A 19,784-nucleotide genomic window follows, 5' to 3' on the forward strand; every position below is an offset into this window, starting at 1 on the left:
CTTAACTTCTTCTTTTATCTGTTTATGTAATTGATTTTCAAAGTTTTCTTTCACTGTTTGGATTTGCTGTCTCGTGTCCTCTTTAAGGTTCCATTCCATCTGTCTAAGGTGTTCCTTGAGTTCTTTATATGACCATTTTTCTGCTGAGTCTAGGTCCTCCTGAATATTTAGGCTGTCCTTCATTGTTTGTACCCCTTTTCTTCCTTGCTTTTTTATGCTGCTCATGTTACTTCTTGTTCTGCTTGACTGCTGAGTTACTGTTTACTCTTATAAATTTATTTGATGCTTGGGAGGAAAGATATTAGAAGGGAAGGGAAGAAGTCACTAAAGAGAATGAGAGTAGGCAGGTAGAATTCAAGGAAGGGGGAATAAGAAAATTGAAAAGAAATGAAAAGACAAAAGAAACAAAAACAAAACACACACAAAAAAGTTAGAAAATAAAGAAAGAAAAGAAAAAAAATTTTTTTTGCAAAAATAATAATGATAATAAAAATAATGAAAATTAAAATTAAAAAAATTATAATAATGATAAAAAAATTTAAAAAAAATTAGAAACATTAAAAAAAGTTAAAGAACAACAATAATAAAAAATTGAAAATGAAAGAAAAAGAAAAAAATGATAATAATAATAATAATAATAAATGCAGTCATAGAGTTCGATTAATTTCTCTTCCAGTAGGTGGAGCTGTGCCCACTGGGTCAAGCTTCTCCTCTCACTAAGTGGGAACCAATCATTGTGTAGCAGCTCTTCCTCACAGACTGGGCGGGTCTCCAATCCTGAGTGCCTAGGGCCTTCTCTTGTGTTTCCTCAAGCCAGGCCGCGCTCACCTGTGATGCTCACCACAATACTGGCTACACGCCATGTCTGCTGCTCCTGGGAGCCCTGTTGCGCTGGTTTCAATGCAGTTATCTCCTCCGCCCGTGACGTCAGTTCTCTGCCAAGGTGGTATCACATGTAAATGGTGACCGTTCTTTCCCTTTGCCGGGTGACCAGTGCAACGGGTGGGTCCTGACTTCTCTCCCAATCCCCGTTTCAATCCTGTGGCCACTGCCTATGAAGGCTCGGTTGGTTTTTACCTCTGAAAGTTCCTAAGGGCCAACCAGTTATTTCAGCGGGATTGTTGGTGCTGAGTCACGAGAAGCAGGCGAACTGGAGCTTGGATGCAGCCGATCCGGGCTCGGTGTGTGTGTTCTGAGGGGCCCAGACTATACACCCCAGATCCACGTCAGCTCAGCATTGCCTAGTGATCCTGAGCAAACAGCATTTAGACAATTTACGACTCCCTATGCCCGCGCAGTTGAAGAGGTCAGAGACTTGATCTCTCCCCACCCGCTGCCATGTTAGATCTCCTCAATGATATTCATGTTGCCCTTACAGCTTCCTGGCATAAGCAAGTTCTTGAGATTATACAAACTGCTGCTTCTGTTTCCAGTCCAGATTTCTAGAAATTAAACCCTGCCGCCGTCGCCTCTTCCCCGGGGCCATGCTCAGGGGCGCCGCACTCGTCTGCGACCGTAGCTGCGCCAAAGAACCGGTGCCCAGCCCCCAGGGCCCAAGCGGCTGCCGCCGCGGCTCTCTGGCTCCCTCCTCTGAAGCACGGGTCCCCTCACAGGGGCATGCAGAACGACCCCAGAGCAGGCTCTGCCCGAGGGTGCAGCGGCGAACAGGCGACCCAGGCGCTCAAGGCTGTGGTCCAGCCTTTGGAGGACAGGGCTCGGCACGCAGCCCAGCTCCAACCTCTAGGTGCGGCTGCCGAACAATGTAGCCATAGCCATCAAGACAGCCGGCAGAAAGCAAATGGCAGCTCCCACGGAGTGGATTTTCGGCACAGAAACCGCAGCCCAGCCAAGGATCCCAATCCACAAACTCTCCCTGTATAAAAAATATTAAAAAAAAAAAAGAAGAAAAAAAAAAGAAAAAAGAAAAAAAAGGCGGGGCGCACTGAGCTTTCTTTGCCTCGGGTACTTACAATCAAGTGCTGATTACACATTCACCTTTTCTGCCCGGAGCGAAGCGACAACAGAGGGTTTCTTTTGGAGTATCTTAAATGGAACATAGCAGCTGCTTGTGCCCCACTCGTATTCTTTTGCTCTAGATCAAGGGTTGGTAGATTTTTCCTGGAGGAAAAAAAAAAAAAACAGTTGTAAATATTTTCTATTTTTTAGCCATTGGATCTTTGGAACTCTTCAATATTGTCATTGTATCAAATGAATCCATAGACTATAAAGGATTTTTTTTTAAAGAAAGAGGAGAGAGAGAGAGAGAGAGACAGAGAGAGAGAGAATTTTTTTTAATATTTATTTTTCAGTTCTCGGCAGACACAACATCTTTGTTTGTATGTGGTGCTGAGGATCGAACCCAGGCCGCACGCATGGCAGGCGAGCACGCTACCGCTTAAGCCATATCCCCAGCCCCTCCATAGACTATATACACATACCAATAGAAGTGACTATATGTCAATAAATCTATCTTTTCAAAACACCAGTAGCAGGCTGGATTTTTTCAGTTTGTTGGACAAACTGGATTTAGCCCCTCATGAGAGTGAACATACCAGTTCTCATTTACAGAAAGAATAACTGGATAGTTGGAGATTTGGCTTCCCTTAGTGCTTGTGGGATCCAGATCACTGCCTGGGATATCCCAAGGGAAGTACACAACCGCAGAACAGGTGTACCTTAATAGTTTGTAGGTAACACTGGAGTCTAAATTCAAATTATGGCTAGACTGGTATATCTAAAGCCTAGGGCTTTTGATTTTGGAGGAAGTCTGAAAGAAGGGTGAGTGTATATGCTTAAAAAACTATAGCAACATGCAAGGATGATATTCCAAATATTTGATAACTTCTTAGTAAGACACGGGTATCTACCAAGAGCAGCAGATTCAGTGATAGACATGATGCCCGTACTGGTGAGCATTCATTCATTAAAGATTATTATCAAGGCTCACACACACATGCCCATAAATATAAAAATGTACATATACATACATTTTCTTTTCAGTGCTCAATATTGAATGCAAGGCCTCCCAGGTCGTATATGCAAACTTTTTTTTTCCCCCCAGAGAATCACAAACTCTCCATCATGCATCTCTCCAGTCAGACCTTTACCTTCCCTGTCTTTATCCCTGGCTAAGAAAAATGGAACTTCCTCTGGGACACTTGGATCTATACCTTCCTGTCTCCTGGCAGCCTTGCTAGGTCCCTCCCCTTTCCCTATAAATCAATCAATCATTTTCTAAAAGCTTCCTACCCACTGCCTTCAAAGACGCTGAGACTTTCTCATTCTGTGTCAGTAACTATTTATTTATTTATTTTTCCACTCACAGTATTAATCATTTTCTTTATAAAACGTAGGTAGTTGTTAGGGCTGGGGTTGGGGCTCAGTGGTAGAGCGCTTGCCTAGCATGTGTGAGGCATTGGGTTCGATTCTCAGCACTGCATATAAATAAATGAATAAAATAAAGGTCTAAAAAATAAATAAATAAACCTTTAAAAAAAAGTAGGTTATTGTTCAGGCTAAGAAACTCATTGGTAATCAATTTACTGTACATATCCCCATCCTTTTACTGGGGATTGAGCCCAGGAATGCTCAGCCACTGAGATATACCCCTAGCATTTTTTTTTTTTTTTATCTTGAGATAGGGTCTGGGTAAGTTGCCAAGGCTGGCCTTGAACTTGCAATCCTCCTTCCTCAGCCTCCTGAGTAGCTGATATTATGGGCATGTACCATCTTAACCAGCTTACTGCGCTTATTTTGTAGTTAATTTTTTTTCTTTTGAATCCCATTAAGTTCAGCTTTGTTGTCATTTTCCAAAAATATATATAATTGCAACATCATCGAGGTCTTATAAATAGTGAGACTGGCAAATTAATCTGTTTGGCAAAGTTCCACCAGACTTTGGTGAGTTAAAGAAGCAAATTTCCACATCAGTTTAAAATGCCTTATTTCTTTTCTTTCTCCTTTGTGTGTGTCTACACACACACACACACACACATTTATGGTTTTATATTTCAGTCAAAATAATTGAAAAGTTTAAAATGATTCCTAAGTTTACATGAATCATTAACAACAATAATTAACAAGAACAGAATCGATGAAAAAATGAGAAACATTAGCCATGTGTCTGATAGGTGGGGCACTCTATGAATTGGGGATGACAATAAAATAAGGTTGTCAGACCACACAACTTACCAGAGGGGCAAATTTATATGTATTTGATCAAAAATATTTATTGAAAGTAAATATACTCTAGGGGCCTAATTGTTCCTTGTCTGTTTGTCGTCATTCAGGTGTTATGTAACACATTCACTTTTTGTGGTAAATTATATCTGAAATGAAATCTGTCCTGCTTTGTGGAAGAGAGCCCCACTCCCACCCCAACCCCTTTGACGTCAGTAGAAGCCCCACCTGAAACAAGACTTCAGAAATGGAAAAAGCCTAGATCCCTTTGATGCATTTTCGAGTTTGTCCTCTGTTTCTTTGAGACAGGAAAAGAAAAGATGGCTGCCACTTCAAGCATCTCTGCCTTCTGGTGCTCTCATGGCCAAGTCTGCCTTCCCTTGAGAATGTTGTTTGAGGCTGGAATGATCCTGGCAGTTGTCTCTGGGACAATAGAGATAACTTAAGGGCTCTGGATTTCTATGAAAATTTATATGGTATTTCCCCTCCTTTCCCCCAGTGTTCTGTTTCCTTTGCTCTTCCCTAGAAGCGTACCTTCCTTCCTTATCTTTTTGGAGTTGGTGCTGCCTGGAACAGGTTTCTACAATTTGAGGCCTCTGAGAGAAGGGAAACTAGAGTACAGTTGATAAACTTTAGATAATGTTTTAAAAAACAAGTTTTTAAAAATGAAACTTTTGAAGGAAAAGGATTAAATATGGAAGGAAAAAGAAGATTCATCTTTATTTTATTTAATAAAATTCAAATTGTTTTGGAAGATGTAAAAAGGAAACTAATGGTCAATTATTAAACCTATCAAAATTTATTTCTGTAATGTTTCCTCCATACAAAATTCACTTTAAAAATCATTTACATATTAACCCACATATTAATTCATGTTAATGCACTTAATATTTACTTATATGAAGGATTTTAGGTCCATCGTGCCAGGCCCTATGACACACTGAGGGTGTCAGAATAAATCTAATATGTTTATATTCTCAAGTGGTTTAAATTCAAATAGTTAAGATGAATCGTTTCTTCAAGTCAGTGGAATCGCAGAGATAAGTGGCATTCCTTGGCAGGTCATTTTCTTTTGGGAAAATAACTAGAGAAAGTGATACTTATTTTGGTTCCTGGTTTTATACACTACCTCCTCATTGTTTTCTTTTTTTGTGCTTCAAATCTTTAGCTCATTAAAAAAATTAAATTGTCTTGTAATCGAGTTTCCGAAAGTTCTTGTGATTTGCAAATGTTATCTTGTTGTTTGTGGATTATCTTTTCAGAGTGTCCTTAGAAGAACAGAAGAATTTAAGTCTACATGATGAATGTTTTATTTTATGGATTATGCCTCTTGTGTCCCATCCTTGAAATCTTTGCCACATGATATTTATTTTTTCCCGTGTTTTCTTCTAGAAGGGTTTTTTCTTTTTTTATTTACTTTTTGTAGTTGTAGTTGGACACAATACCTTAACTTTATTTATTTATTTATTTTTATGTGGTGCTAAGGATGGAACCCAGGGCCTTGCACTTTCGAGGCGAGCACTCTACTGCTGAACCATAACCCCAGCCCCTTGAAGTTTTATAAGATTGTAGTGTTTATATTTACATCTAGGATTCCTTTTTGAATTATTGTTGCATATGATCTGAGGTATGGATAAAGGGCATTTTGTTTTTGTTTTTTTGCGTGTGAGTATTGAATTGTTTCAATACCATGTATTAAAAGGATTTTTTCCCCAGTGAATTGCCTTTGCACCTTTTTTTCAAATGAATTGACAGCATTATGTGTGGGTATATTTTTTGGACTCTGTTCTATTCTTTGAGTCTATTTGATGATAATGCCACACTGCATTTGAATATAGGTTGTACAGGTGCTCTTTCTTCTTTTTCACAGTTGTTTTGGCTATTCCAGGTTTTTCACATTCCCACATGAACTTTAGGAAGCTTGCCAATTTCTAGGAAAAAACTCCTGCTGTTTTTTTTTTGTTTTTTTTTTTTAGTTGTTGTTGTTTTTAACTCTGGATTGAATCCAGGGCCTTGAGCCCAAGTTTTTACCTACAAATTCAATTTTAATAGATAAAGTTTTCTATTTCTTTTTCTATTTCTAATAATTGAGTGTTATAAGGAATTTATCCCTTACATCTGAATTGTTGAACTTTTTGGCATAAATTTGCTTGTAATATTCTAATATTGTTCTTTTAATATCTGTAAAATCTATGGTTTTAAGTTCTTGTGTTCTATAATGCAGTCACCCTACAATTGTTTATTATATATTTTTTAAAAAGCTAGAAGAAAGGATTTTAAATGTTCCCAACACAAAGAAATGATAAATATCTGAGGTGCTCAGATTTGATCATTAAACATTGTATATATTTATCAAATGTATACAATTTGAAACAGATCATTGGGGAGGAAGGGAGGGAAAGGCCAGATATCAGGGAATGAGATTGATCAAATTATGTTATGTGTATATACAAATACAGCAAAATGAGTCCTACTATTATGTATAATTATAATGCACCAATAAAAGATGAAATTTAAAAATGTTGCACTGTATTCTGAGTGCCATGTTATAAACCTGTATTCCCACCACACAGAAAGGGCAGGAAGATTACTTGAATCCAGGAATTCCAAGCCAGGGCAACATAGAAAGACACCATCACAAAATAAACAAGCAAATCACCCTGTCCTCCATAAATATGTACAACAGTTAAACTGTTTCAAAAGGTTAAAAAAACTATACAAAAGCTGACAACAGTTTATTTCTAAAATTTACTTCTAAGCCTTTCTGCTATTATCCTACATCTTTATTATTTTTGTTTTAAATAATTAGCCCTTAAGGATATTTAACTAATAAGAAAAAATTTTTACATACAATCTTATAGTTACCATTCATCTTCATCCCTTCAAATAGATGCATATTTATATCTGTTCTCCTTTATCTTCTGTTTGAAGGTTTTCCTGTAACATTTCTTTATAGGGAAGATCTGCTTAATCTTATATCTTTTTTTATGTTAGAAAAAACTTTATTTCCCTTTCATATTTGAACGGTATTTGCACTGAATATATAATTCCAGGTTGACAATTTTTACTTTGAGCACTTAAAAGAAGTCCTGTTGTCTTTGGGATTGATGTCCTTTTCTTTATTCCTCTGTGCATGTTTTTGTGCTCTCCTCTGATTTTATGATTCTTTATCACTAGTCCAAACAATATGATTGTGATGTGCATTGGTATTGTGTTTTCATGTTTCTTATGCTTTGAGTTTTTTGAATTCCTGGATGTATGGCCTTTGCATTTTCTCAAATTACAACTTTCTATTTGGGTGTTTAAAAGCCTTCCATGTATTTATTTAAGATGTCAGTATTTCCTCTATGTTTTTAACATACAAAGTTATAATAACTCTTTCCATGTCCTTGTCTATTAATTCTATCATCTTTGTCATTTCAATGTCTGTATTTGGTTGAGTTTCCTCCTTATTGCAAAGCATGTTCTGCTTCAAAGAATTCTTGGTGATTTTTTAATTGAACTTCAGTGTGAACTTTATCTTGCTAGGGGCTGAATATTTTTATTTTTTGTAAATATTTATGAGCTCTCTTCAGGCACTTGAAAACTGGTCCTTTTATATCTTGTCTTTAAAATTTGTTGGGTGGCACCAGAGCATTATTTAGGCTAAGAAGAGTTTTCCCCACTCCAGTACAACTCTACAGAGTACTGCTCTCTCCAAGCTCCTGTAATTATGAACTTTACTAGTGTGGCTGGTGGGAATACAAACTATCCCCAGCCATCAGTGATTACTGGGATCCTGTTATCTAATCCTTCCTGTGTTTTTTGCCTGGCCTCTGGTAGTTTCCATACAGGAATTTGCTCAAGTGTTCTGCTGAAGACTTAAGGGAATCTCTGAGCATCTCTGGAGTTCTCTCTCTTTGTGGATCTCTCCTCACCATTACCCTGTTGTCTGAGCTCCAGGGCTTCCTAAACTCAAGAGCAGGAGCCTCCGGTGGGTTCCTTGTTCCTGAACCAGAAGCTTTCTTAAGCCAGGGCCATGGTGGAGCTCAGCCTGTTTGTTTCCTGCCTCTGAAGAATCACTGTTTTTAGTTTCCTGACATTCAGTATTTTGCGATTGTGACATTTATTTAATGTGCATGTATGTGTTTTTGGTTCCTATTCACTCCATCTTGGCAAGAAGTTCACACATTTATTAGGCCTCCTGCCATCCTCCTATTGGTCACAGGGACTTTATTTATTTTTCACTGCATTTCCTTTGTATGCTTCTGTTTATATTGTTTCTATTGATATGCATTTAGGTTCACTAATATTTTTTCTCCAGTATCTAATCTGTTGGTAATTCTACCTAATGAATGTTTTACTTTATGTTTTGTACTTTCATATATGGAAATCTCACCTTTAGTAATTTTTAATTTCTGTCTTCATTATGTTCATGTTGTATTTTAAGTCCTCAAGTATTTTGAATATTTTTATTATATACATCTTAACATTTTCTGTTAATCCCATTTCTGTTTTTTTTTTTTTTTAATTGGCTGATTTTTCTTTTGGCTATAGTTCACTTTTTCCTTCCTTCTTCATATATCTATTGATTTTCACTGGATTCTGGAACTTGTGAGTTTCAGGTGTGTGCTGGATTTTGTTGTATTTCTTTAAACAGTGTATAGTTTTATTTTGGCAAATAGTTGTTGTGGGTTTTTTTAGGAAGTGGGTGAGAACACTCTAGCTAGTACAAATTTTGCCTTACTAGTAAGACATGAGAATCCTAAGGTTGATCATGTCTCTTTACTCTGGCTGTTGGGAGAGTTGTTACTCAGTCATGATTGAAAAACGAAGTCCACCTGCTGTGTTTTTAGTGTACACACTGGTGTATTCATATTCTTTGCCCTGTATGAAAATTGTTATTCTCCTGCAGGAGAACTTATTATTATTCTCTTACAGGAGAATATTTTTACTATACCTCCTTGGTTCTTTTCCCAAAAGTTCATTTTTTTTCTGATCTTGTGAAATTTCAACTCATGCAGCCCTGATCCGTATTCAGCCAGAGTCCAGGGGATCCCCATTGGACCCATTGGACCCGTTCCTTGAGCTATTTCTCTTGTCAATCTTGCCCTTCTGATGCTCTGATCAGCATATTCTAGCTGATTCAGCCTTCCTGAGCTTTGATCTCTGTTCCTTCATCTGTGAGACTTCTGGGCTCTGAACAGGAATTCCTTCTCTGTCCCATGTTCTGGAAATTACCCTCAAATAGAAAGCTACATTGACTGAAGGGATGACTGCATGTTTCCTTTCTGCATGGAATCATTATCCTATACTGACTGTTGCTCAGTTAAAAACAATTTCTTCCTTTATTTTTCCAGTTGTTTACAGTGGAATGATAATGCTGAACCCCATGGCTCTGTCGAGAATGGAAACAGAAGTTTATTTGTTGTGTTATTAACATACACATCTGCCCACATGACCACATACAGTATTTGTTTTGACTCCTTTTACCCTTATTAGAGTGACAGCAGACCCTTTTGTTTGTAGCTGTGTTTTCTGTACCTAAAATAGTGTCTGGCATCTTGAAACTTGTACCTAGTATTCATGGATACTCAATAAATATTTGTTAAACTAATCATCATCTTTATCGTATTGCAGTCAATAACGTTCTTCAGAAATAAATTTGTTTTGTTCTCTTTGCATATGTTCCCTAAAGCATCTTTTCCTGTAAGTTACCTACAGATTGAATTCTAAATTGTAGATACTTTCCAGAAATCTAGTGTTCTCTCTTTTGCTACCAAGCCAGATCTCAGCTGATTATTGAGAAAGTTGGAGTTAACTAGAAGAAATGTCTTAGCCTATATCTTTGAATGTATTTTAATGCATTCACTTACAGATTATTTTTATATTTTTCTTGAGATACTAGTAAGTGCATTGGCTGAAGTATGCTCTAAATTCTATCAGCCCGTGTTTAGAAGAATGCAGGATGGGTTTGAAGAGTTCTTCCCTTCAGGAGAGACTGTCTAAAATGAATCTTAATTCAGATTGGAGCTGGAGGGAGGATTTCAAGCATAGGAATGCTCTCAGGAGCAGGGAACCAAGCATCAGTCTCCAGGGTGTGTCTTGAGGAGCAATATACTGTTGTCTTGAGGTCTCAGTGCGCCATCCCCACTGAGATGTCCAGTACACTGTGGACCTGAGTCTGAGAGTGAGTCAAGAATAGGTTATTAACTGTGGCAAGGGACTGGGTTATGCTCATACTAGGTCCAACCAGCATATAGGTTAAAGCTAAACTGAGAGGTAGGAAGAGGTTTTGGGAGAGAGTGTCCAGGTAGAATGGAGAGTGTACCAAGAGTGGAACTTTAAGAGACACTAATACATAAAGATTATTGAGTGAAGAGTGTTTGGGAAGTAGACAGAGGGTGAAATGCTTGCAAAAATATATATACTCCCCCAAATCCTCTGAACAGAAATTTCTGTTAGAAAGCCCCAGTGATCTGCAATTTAAAAGATTTTCTAAAAAAAAATTAGCAAAATAAATACTACAAGTCACTGAAGTTGTTTCAAGAAAGAACTTCCATTAGCTGAGTCATATACAGCATTAAAGTTCTAATCCAATTGGACCGTAAAAGTACCCATAGCATCTGTCATTCAAAGGATGCTCCTGGATTCTGAATCTTTCTGCTACTGATTACCTCTTGCCAAGTTTCTAAAACACTTAATGATACATTAATATAACAAATGTTCCTTGACTAAATGTATAGATCACTTAAAATATGATTTCTATGAACTTCATTAATAACTAATTTGGTATATTAGAGAGACGACAAGGCTGGTTGGGGCAGGGAAGGTAGTACAAGAGCTATCATTGAACCAGCCTTACCAGGAGTGCTGATTGTCATGCATACTTTTCTCAAAATTGGAAATGGACCTGAAAATGAATGAATGAACTCAGTTCATTCAGTAAACATTTTCTAAGAGTTTGCTACATAGAAGTCACCAACTATGTGTCTTCTAAGTACATGAAAATATGTTTCCAAGTACAATGGGACTTTATTGTCAATGGTCACTATAACCAGTGGTACAAAGGGGTGGGGAGGATTTTGGAAGCTTTCATTTACCTTCCTTCTATTGTTGTTAACAATACATTTTTTTTTCTATTACAGTATATTGATTTTTGAATTTTCTGTTAAGTATTACTTTTTTCTGTATAAGATAATAAAATTAAAAACAATTTCATAAAAGAGATTATTTTTCTGAAGTTACTCAAATTTCCATAACTAATATTCATAGTCTTTCCCATAATTATTAGTTTTTCATCAAGGAATTAGTATCAATCTTTTAAGAAAATGTTTTTTTCTCCTAACCATGTAATTCTAAAATTTTGCTGGAGACATTTTCCTGTAATGAAAATAAATGGGAAACAATGAGTCATTTCTTAGATTTCAGGATCAATTCCTATAATTGTACCAATTTTTTATTGACTAAGAATGCAAGGGAACAAATAGGGGCTGAAAATCACTCTTGGTCCCTAGCCAAATCACATGCTTTTAGAAAGGATTGTCTTTAATGAATTTATACAGAGATCCTATATTAGCGAGTATGAGCCCTAGTACCATTTCCTTTTATAATTCTACTGAAGTACAAATATTTTGTTAAGCAGAATATGGGCAATTTTTATTTTAAATGGAGAGCTTGAGAATGAAAAATGAAAACAAAAATGGAAACTCTTCAAACATTACTTATCTGTTCTTCAAAACCAAAATATTTATTGATATCATCTTTTTAAAATAAACAAAAGTAAATATAGTGAAATTCAAGACCTAATTTCTCTGCATCATTTGTGTGTGTGTGTGTGTGTGTGTGTGTTTTAAATTGGATGAATCTCAACACATTTGCTCATAATAGAGTCCATTCAAGGCATTACTGGTGATCATAGTTAATTCTGGGTAGTGGTAAAGAAAGATGACAACATTATTGGAAAATAAGAAAATAAGTGGACAGGAAGCTTTAAAGGAGGTAAAACTTCTCAGGTTGAGTTACTCCTCTTATAAATAAAAACCTTCAACTAAGATGACAGAAAAGAAATAACTCTCCATCCCCTATGGCATGAACTATTGATCAGGGATTTATAGTTTCCTGTTTGCTGTCAAGGATTAAATACTGAACTACCAAAGCCATTCATCTCAGCTGAGGGATAGCTTAGAGAAATTGTGACAGGAGTCCCCAGTGTGTGAAGTGTCAGCCAGTATAAAATTACGCATTTCTCTTTTGATGGACCTTATAGCGCTTGTCTTTATGAAATTCATGTTTACTGTGGTCTCTTTCTTTATCATCCTGTGAGAGGAACTTTGAGGACTGTAATTCCAATAGTTATTTTTATGACATTTTTAGAGAGCATGAATTACTCTGACTGCTACTCTTAGGGTTTTCTCTGGGAATTTATATGATTAGCAGTGTTTTGAGTAAACTGGGGAGAGTGGGTAGAAAACTAATTTCAATGCTTTTAGTTGGATTATTGCTATTATCAAGTGTCAATAATACATATGTGAATTTTAAAATTTATTATTTTATTTTAACCTGGTTATGATACTTTGGGACTATTTCTACAAATCACAAGGAAAGCTGAGTTATTTAGAAATCTTAGCTCTCACTTCCTCAAATGACTATAAAATAGAAGACATGAATTATTGCCACTATTTCAAGTAATATACATTCTAAAATGTCAATTAAAGAATGAATTTAAAATATGGCTAATGTTAATAGCAAATTGTGCTAGTCTATTCCTTTTAAATCAGCTATACCATAGGGTTTTGTTGTTTTCTTTGATCTTTTCTTTTTTCTTTTTTTTTAAGAAGCATTTTAGAACAAACCCAGGGGTACTGTACCATTGAACCATATTCCTAGTCTATTTTATTTTTTATTTTGAGACAGACAGGGTCTTACTAAGTTGCTGAGGGCCTCGCTAAATTTTCCAGGCTGGCCTTTAAGTTGCAATCTTCCTGTCTCAGCCTCCTGAACAGTGGGATTATAGACATGAGCCACTGTACTCAACACAGCTATTGTTTTTTTAATGTATGACATCTTTCTGTATTTTGTGATACAATTCCTCTATCCAGTGTATTTGGTCTGCTACTCTTGCCAGTTTCATTAGTTCACTTCCAAATTCTTAAAGAATTTTATTTGTTTTTAAAATATTTTATCTTGTGTGACCCTTTTGCATGTAACTCTTTTTATTCTTTAATAAAGATTTTGACCAAGGACATTACTTTCCACAAATTTTTTGATTACAAATATAATCAACTTGATTGTTTAATCATGACCTTTTACATTCAGGGAAAAAAGAAGAAAATATCTAATGTAAATATGTTAAGATTTAATATTTTTAGAGAATGCAGAATAAAATATAAATAAACTGCCCATCAGGGGTAGAAAGCATGGAATTAGGCAACCAGAGACCAAGTTTGTAGTTCTAGTTTTCAAAATTTAATTGTGTGATCCTGAACTAGTTCTCTAACCTCTCTGAGCATCATTTTTCTTGTCTATAAAATGTGATGGTCTATTTGGTCATTTTTCAGATTTCCTTTTAGCGCTTTAATTCTAGGATACTCTGCTTCATTAGAAACCCTATTTATGGCTTTCTGACTCAAACCCATTTGTGTGTATGTTAGCAAGGAGCCATCTCAGGATTAACTATGGAAACAAATGGAACATGAATGGTTATTGCCTAAGGGGATGCTGTAGAATTAAAATCATCATGGAGTGAGTCTGAGTATGGACAAAGGATACTGTGAAAGAAGCCACATCAGGAAATGTTGATGTATGTTCATTCAAATGGCCACCTCAGCCAGCCAGAATCTAATAGTTGGACTCATATCCCCCTGTGCATTTTATGCTAAACAGTTTGAAGCTGAGCTGATCTGAGTGCCCCTTGAGGAAGAAGGCCAGTCCCACTCAGGGAAAGCCTCGTGGAGGTGGACTGCAGGGCACTGTCAGCCCATAAGTATGAGAATGTCCATCTGGGATACCCGCAGACACTGCCTGATGATCCCTTGGCCTTCTTTGTGATTCTATCCTGTTATGATTGAATTTTTGGAGCTGAAAAGGAATGACAGATAAAACAATGGTAAAACAATACAAGGATACAATAGAGCCGAGTTTTCACAATTTGGCTTTCATGACTGGGTGATGATAACCATAGAGACCAGACATGTGGAAGAAGTGGCTGCATGCCACCAAATACATCACTGCACCAGAGAGGCAGACAGGGAGCTAGGAAATAAATCAATGGATAATGCCAGAAAGGGAGCTTCATCATTTTGATAACTCCATACAGAGTAGTGCCAGCTGCAGCGGGCACCTCAAAAGCGCATAATAAAGATATGCATTGCAGTTGGTAATAAGCCATTGAGAGAAAATGTCACTTCTTTCAAATAAAAAGACAATCTTTAAAAAAAGTATTTATCCAGACTGCTTGGTGAAGTATAATTTCAGAAGCACAAAACATAATTGCTACTTGGCTAAAGGACGGAATTTTATTAAAGAGCAAGAGAAAGCTTCTTTTTGCTTACATTCCGCTTTATAGATTCTTTCCTGAGTATCCTCTAGTTGGATAAAAAATATATCCTCTGAGCAATGATTAGGTGTCACTGAACTAGTTCTCTGCTCATAACTTTAATTTATCTCAGAGGATAATGTGATAAGAGTCACTTGTGGGATTGACTGAGCTTCACCAAAATCAATGTGTATGTCAAGCTCATAAATAGCATATTAGTTTTAACACAGCCAGAACATAAAACATTCACATTTGGTGATTTGCTTTGCCTGCAAAACTGACATCTTAGCTGTCACTAGTTTAAATGATTATTAACCAAACAGGGAGCAAGACCATTTCCTATTTGTGACTGCTGTTCTTTGCCAAAAGCAAGCAGTAGCCCTTTGCAGAAATGTTTTTCAATCTTTCTAAACCAAGGGCCTTTTGGAAATTTCCATTTCTCTACACCCCTCTCCTACCCCCTCTCACCTTGAAGTTTTTTGAAATCTCAAAGTATTTTAATTATCAATTCAAAAAGAATTAAAGTAGAGGTAACTTTTTTCACATATATTTTTATGGAGATATAATTCACATAAAAATAATTATTTATTTATTTAGGTACTAGGGATTAAACCCAGGGGTAGTTTACCACTGATACAGCCTAGCACAAAGTACCACACCATATCTGGTTAGCCCAGGAAAAGATAAAAATTCAAAATCTGAAATAGGATTTTTACTGAATGTAGCTTTTATACCATTGTAAAGTTAAAACAAACAAAAAGCTAAGTCGAGTCATTTTAAAAACATTCCATCTGTACGAATATACTTACACACACAGCCATAAGATATGTATTTCAGTTATGTGGTGAATATACAACTTTTGGTTCTGGTCAGTGGCCTTTCCTATATCCTTGGTAGACAAGTTGATAGAGCATAGTGTAGGTCACTTTCAATATCAACCATGTGGACTGGCTCCACGTTCACAGCTAAAGTACAGAAAAACATGTTGCCTGCCACCCCACCCATCCCTCCACACAGTTTCTGTCATGCTCTTCACTCTTGTGCATCCCTGGGGTATTGGTGTGTAGTGGTTTGACGTTGTTCTTTCTGCCATGGCCACTACACTTGTTCCTAGCACAGTGCCTGTACTCAGGCAATATGTGAAAACCTAAGAATTGAGTTGCTGATATGAACCTCATGGTTACTTTTTTTTTTGAGTCCAACTTGCTAATATTCCCTGCTGTGTGACCTTGGAGTTATTTGCTGTTTTACGCCTCCCCCAGTCTCTGAAGAGTTTTTGTCTGTGTCCTCACTGCCAACAGAGAGGCTCAGATGTTTACCCTTTGACAAAAAGCTTCCTGGGTTCTCTCCTGTTTACTCCAAGTGGGGTGAGGCAGGCCAGAAAACCAGAAAACTGGAATGGCAGAATGAGAATGTGAGGATACCAGAAGACAGAGTCAGGGAGCCTGAGAAAGTAAGCCGGGACCTTCTCTGGGTTCTTGCTTTTATTACTCTGAAACTATAGCTGCTTTTTATAGTCATTGCCTTTCAAGTGCTTTTTGCAAGACATCCAAGCTGAGCTTGTTTATAATTATGTTAGAATCCAAAGATTACTGAGAAGCCAGACATGAAAAACAAGGCATTTGTCCTCTTGCTTTATCTGAATGGCCTCCTGAGGAAACCGAGGGGGTGGACAGCTGTGTAACCAACTGGGACTGTGCCCAAGGTCTGTCACAGAGAGCAGTGACTTCTCCAGAGTGAGGCCTGCGGCAGGCTCCCTGCAGTCTGCATGGCGGGGGTGATTTCTCTAGATATCCATGCTGAGATCCTCCAAGGATCATTCAAAATGACAAGGTAAATTCAGTCCTCCTCCTAAGGGGCAAAATCTCTAGTTTTGCTGTATTCTTCCTAAAACTCTTAGAATATGTTAATTTGATAGAAATGTGAAACTCTTCCTTCTCAATTAGCCTACATGGAATATAACTCCATGCTATGTTGATCAGTGCCAGATCAAGACTCAGGGTTAGGCTAATAACTTGGTTACCCTTACAAGTGACAGTCATTGTCATACCCCTCTTTGCTTAGAAGCCAGGTTGTTTTCCATCTGTCATTACTTGGTCATTCCCCTTAGTGAGGTGGAGTGGGTGTCTCATCTCACCCTACCCCAAATGACTTATTACAGTTTTTCTTCCAGTTACATCAGTTAAAAAAGATTTTGGCTGCAAATAACAGTAAAAAAAATAACAACAGTTAGAATGTTTTTTAAAAATAGGCATTTATTTTTCTCACATTTCTGTAAGTCCAGAGATAGGCAACATCTGGTATTATTTCTGAGACTCTGTATTATTGGAGCTGATCATTATAATTTCATTGTTTCCTCTCATAGTTGCAAGATGACTGCTGAAGCACTAGTCATCTTATCCACATTCCGAGAAGGGAGAAGGAGGAAGAGAAAAAGGAAGCACTTATGTTAGGAAAAGAAAATATTTATCTGAAACATTGGAGATGACTTTTACTTAGATGACTTTGGCCAGAATTGGGTTTAGGATAAGGAAAGTGGGCAAATAAGACTTGGAAATAGAATTGGGTTAGAGAGGAGCTCTGATAGTTTATTTGTCTCTTTTCATTTCTGGCAGCATTTTCGTGCTCTTAGGACCCAACCCTAATTTGTTTTCTCTGAGCATGCTAACAAATTATAGCAATAATCCAGCCATGGGTTTACTATGTGCCAGTCATTTCACACATATTAATTCAATCCTTGTATCAACTCCATGAAAAATACACAATTAATATCCCCATTTCACAGAATGGGGAATGAAGGAACAGAGGTTCAATAGCTTGCTCAGGGTTACAAAGCTAGGAAGCCACAGAGCCTATATTCAAACCTGGGCCAACTGGCTTCAATTTTACTCTAAATCACTACACAATATTCCTTCTCTGGTATTAAAAAAATACATATTATTATAAACAGATACACAATTACCTGTCTTTTGAGATTGAGAAATATTACTAAAATTACTGCCAGGAGACCATTTGGACAGGATTGAAAAGGTTTGAATTCATATCCTAGCTCCCTTGTACCTAGGCACTCTTTCAGCAAGTATTTCTGAATTCCTATTGTTTGTCAGACACTGGGTAAAAACAGATATGCTTTATCTATATTCTAGTGGTGGAAAGAGACCCTCAAACATGAAGTAAGCAAATCCCGTAAGTGAAGTGGTTACTGCTGATGAATGAGGAGGAAGCCCGGGGCGAAGATAGTGGGTAACTGGGGGAAGGATGCATTCTGGCGGCCAGGAAAGGGTGCCCTGCAGAGGCGGCATGTGGGTTGGGAGCTGAATGGTGAGAAGCATCTTGTTGCAGTGGGAGAATGTTCCAGGCGGAAAAGAACTGAAAGAGCCAGTTTCCTTAGGGAAGAAAGAGTGTGGCTTTTTAGAAAACTGAAAAGATTAGCATGCTTAATGCTAACTCCCAGGGAAGGTGAGATTGAAGTTTTAAACAGAACATACTGAGCCCTGAAGTCACAGAGAAGAATTTGCATGAATTATAATTGCAATGGAAGCTCCATGCCCCTACTTACTCTAGTTACTCTCAGTAACTCCCTTATCGAATAATGAGACACATAGTGCTGGCTTTGACTACTTCATTAGGCTAATGTAAGGATCAAATGATGCATATGAGAGTAATTTGTAGTGTGTAGAATTCTAGTTTGGGACAGACTACTGTTCCCATTGCAACAGCTAAAGAGAAAAAGGATAAATATAAAAAACATCTCTTAAAAACTCTATTGGAGAGTTGTGGATACTAAGGTGTAGAAAGGAGCAGAGTTCCTGGAAAAGAAGACCTCTTTCTAGGTGAGCAGAGCCCAGTGGTCTCCTCCCTCTCTGGGCAGGAATGTTCCATGAGTCTCTCCCCTGCTGGGAAGAAGGTCACCCTTACACAGGTAGGAGGATTCTTCTGAGACATGGAGGTGCCAGGAGCTGTTGATGGCTGCCTGCCTTAGCAAAACAGAGAGAAATTTGCAGAAGTCACAGATGCAGAGTTAGATCCCCCTCCCTGATAATTGTCTACAGTGGGATTTTTGTTAAGAACCCAGCAGCAACACAGTTGGTCTGGAGACTGAACTGCAAAGCAGAGAGAGTTCTATAGTCCCATGGTGTTTACCCAAAGCCCTCCTAGCAAAAGGTACCCATGGGACAGATTTCCCCCTTGACATATTTGAAACCAGAGGAAATTAATTACTATTAAGTGTAATCCATCCCAGACCCAGCTCCACTCTTAATTAGACTGAAGTGATCTACCCCTCACTCCAATTACCAAGTAGGGGAAAAGCTTGCCCTTTCTTAGGGAATCCTTATTTACTACAATTTTCTAGAGTTCTTTTGAAAACAATGTCTGCCAGACAGTAAGGTTATAGATATGTGAAGAAAAAGGAAAGTGTGACTCATGAACAATTGACTTTTTTTAAATCACTGTGACCCAGTATGTTGGCAACCCAGAGGGTGGCATTAAGAACTTTCAAATGACAATGGCAAATGTTTTAGATAAAGTAGAGGAAAAGGTGGATGAAAGGGGATAGAAATATTGATAATGTCAACAGAGAAATGGAGTCTTTCAAAAGTAATTGGATGGTCCTGATATGAAAAACACAATATGAGAATTGAAGCATTCATTGGATGGCTTAACAAGTAGAAGATAGAAAAATGAACTTGAAACAGCAATAGAAATTCTTTTTTATTTTATTTAAATTTTGCAGTGCTGGAAGTCTAACCTAGGGCCCAGCACATGCTGGGAAGTGTTCGCCCACTGAGCTACCCCTCAGCCCCTCAGAAAAATAGAAATTCTTTGACTGAATTCCAGCGGAGAAAAGAATGAGGAGAAAATGAAGGACATTTTGGATATCAAATTTTGGATATCAAATGAAGGACATTTTGGATATCAAATTTCTAACCATCATGTAATTAGAGTTCCAGAAAGAGTAGAAAGAATGGGACAGAAGAAATATCAGAAAGGAAATGGATTAGAGCCCCCCCAAATGATGGATGACATCAGCCTATAGATTGCAACTAAGTAAATCTCATGCAGAATGAAGAGGAAAACTAGTCTAGGC

General features: G+C 37.4%; 1 protein-coding gene across 3 annotated transcripts in view; it reads left to right on the forward strand.

The window, feature by feature from the left end:
• Arhgap28 (Rho GTPase activating protein 28) overlaps positions 1-19,784 on the forward strand; it is a 191,378-nt gene that overhangs the window by 82,615 nt on the left and 88,979 nt on the right. The gene's annotated exons all lie outside the window — the stretch shown is intronic.

Source organism: Marmota monax, unplaced genomic scaffold (genome assembly GCF_021218885.2).
Source record: "Marmota monax isolate L192 unplaced genomic scaffold, Marmota_monax_Labrador192_F-V1.1 WCK01_AAM20220418_F8-fsc00103, whole genome shotgun sequence".
Lineage (NCBI taxonomy): Eukaryota > Metazoa > Chordata > Mammalia > Rodentia > Sciuridae > Marmota > Marmota monax.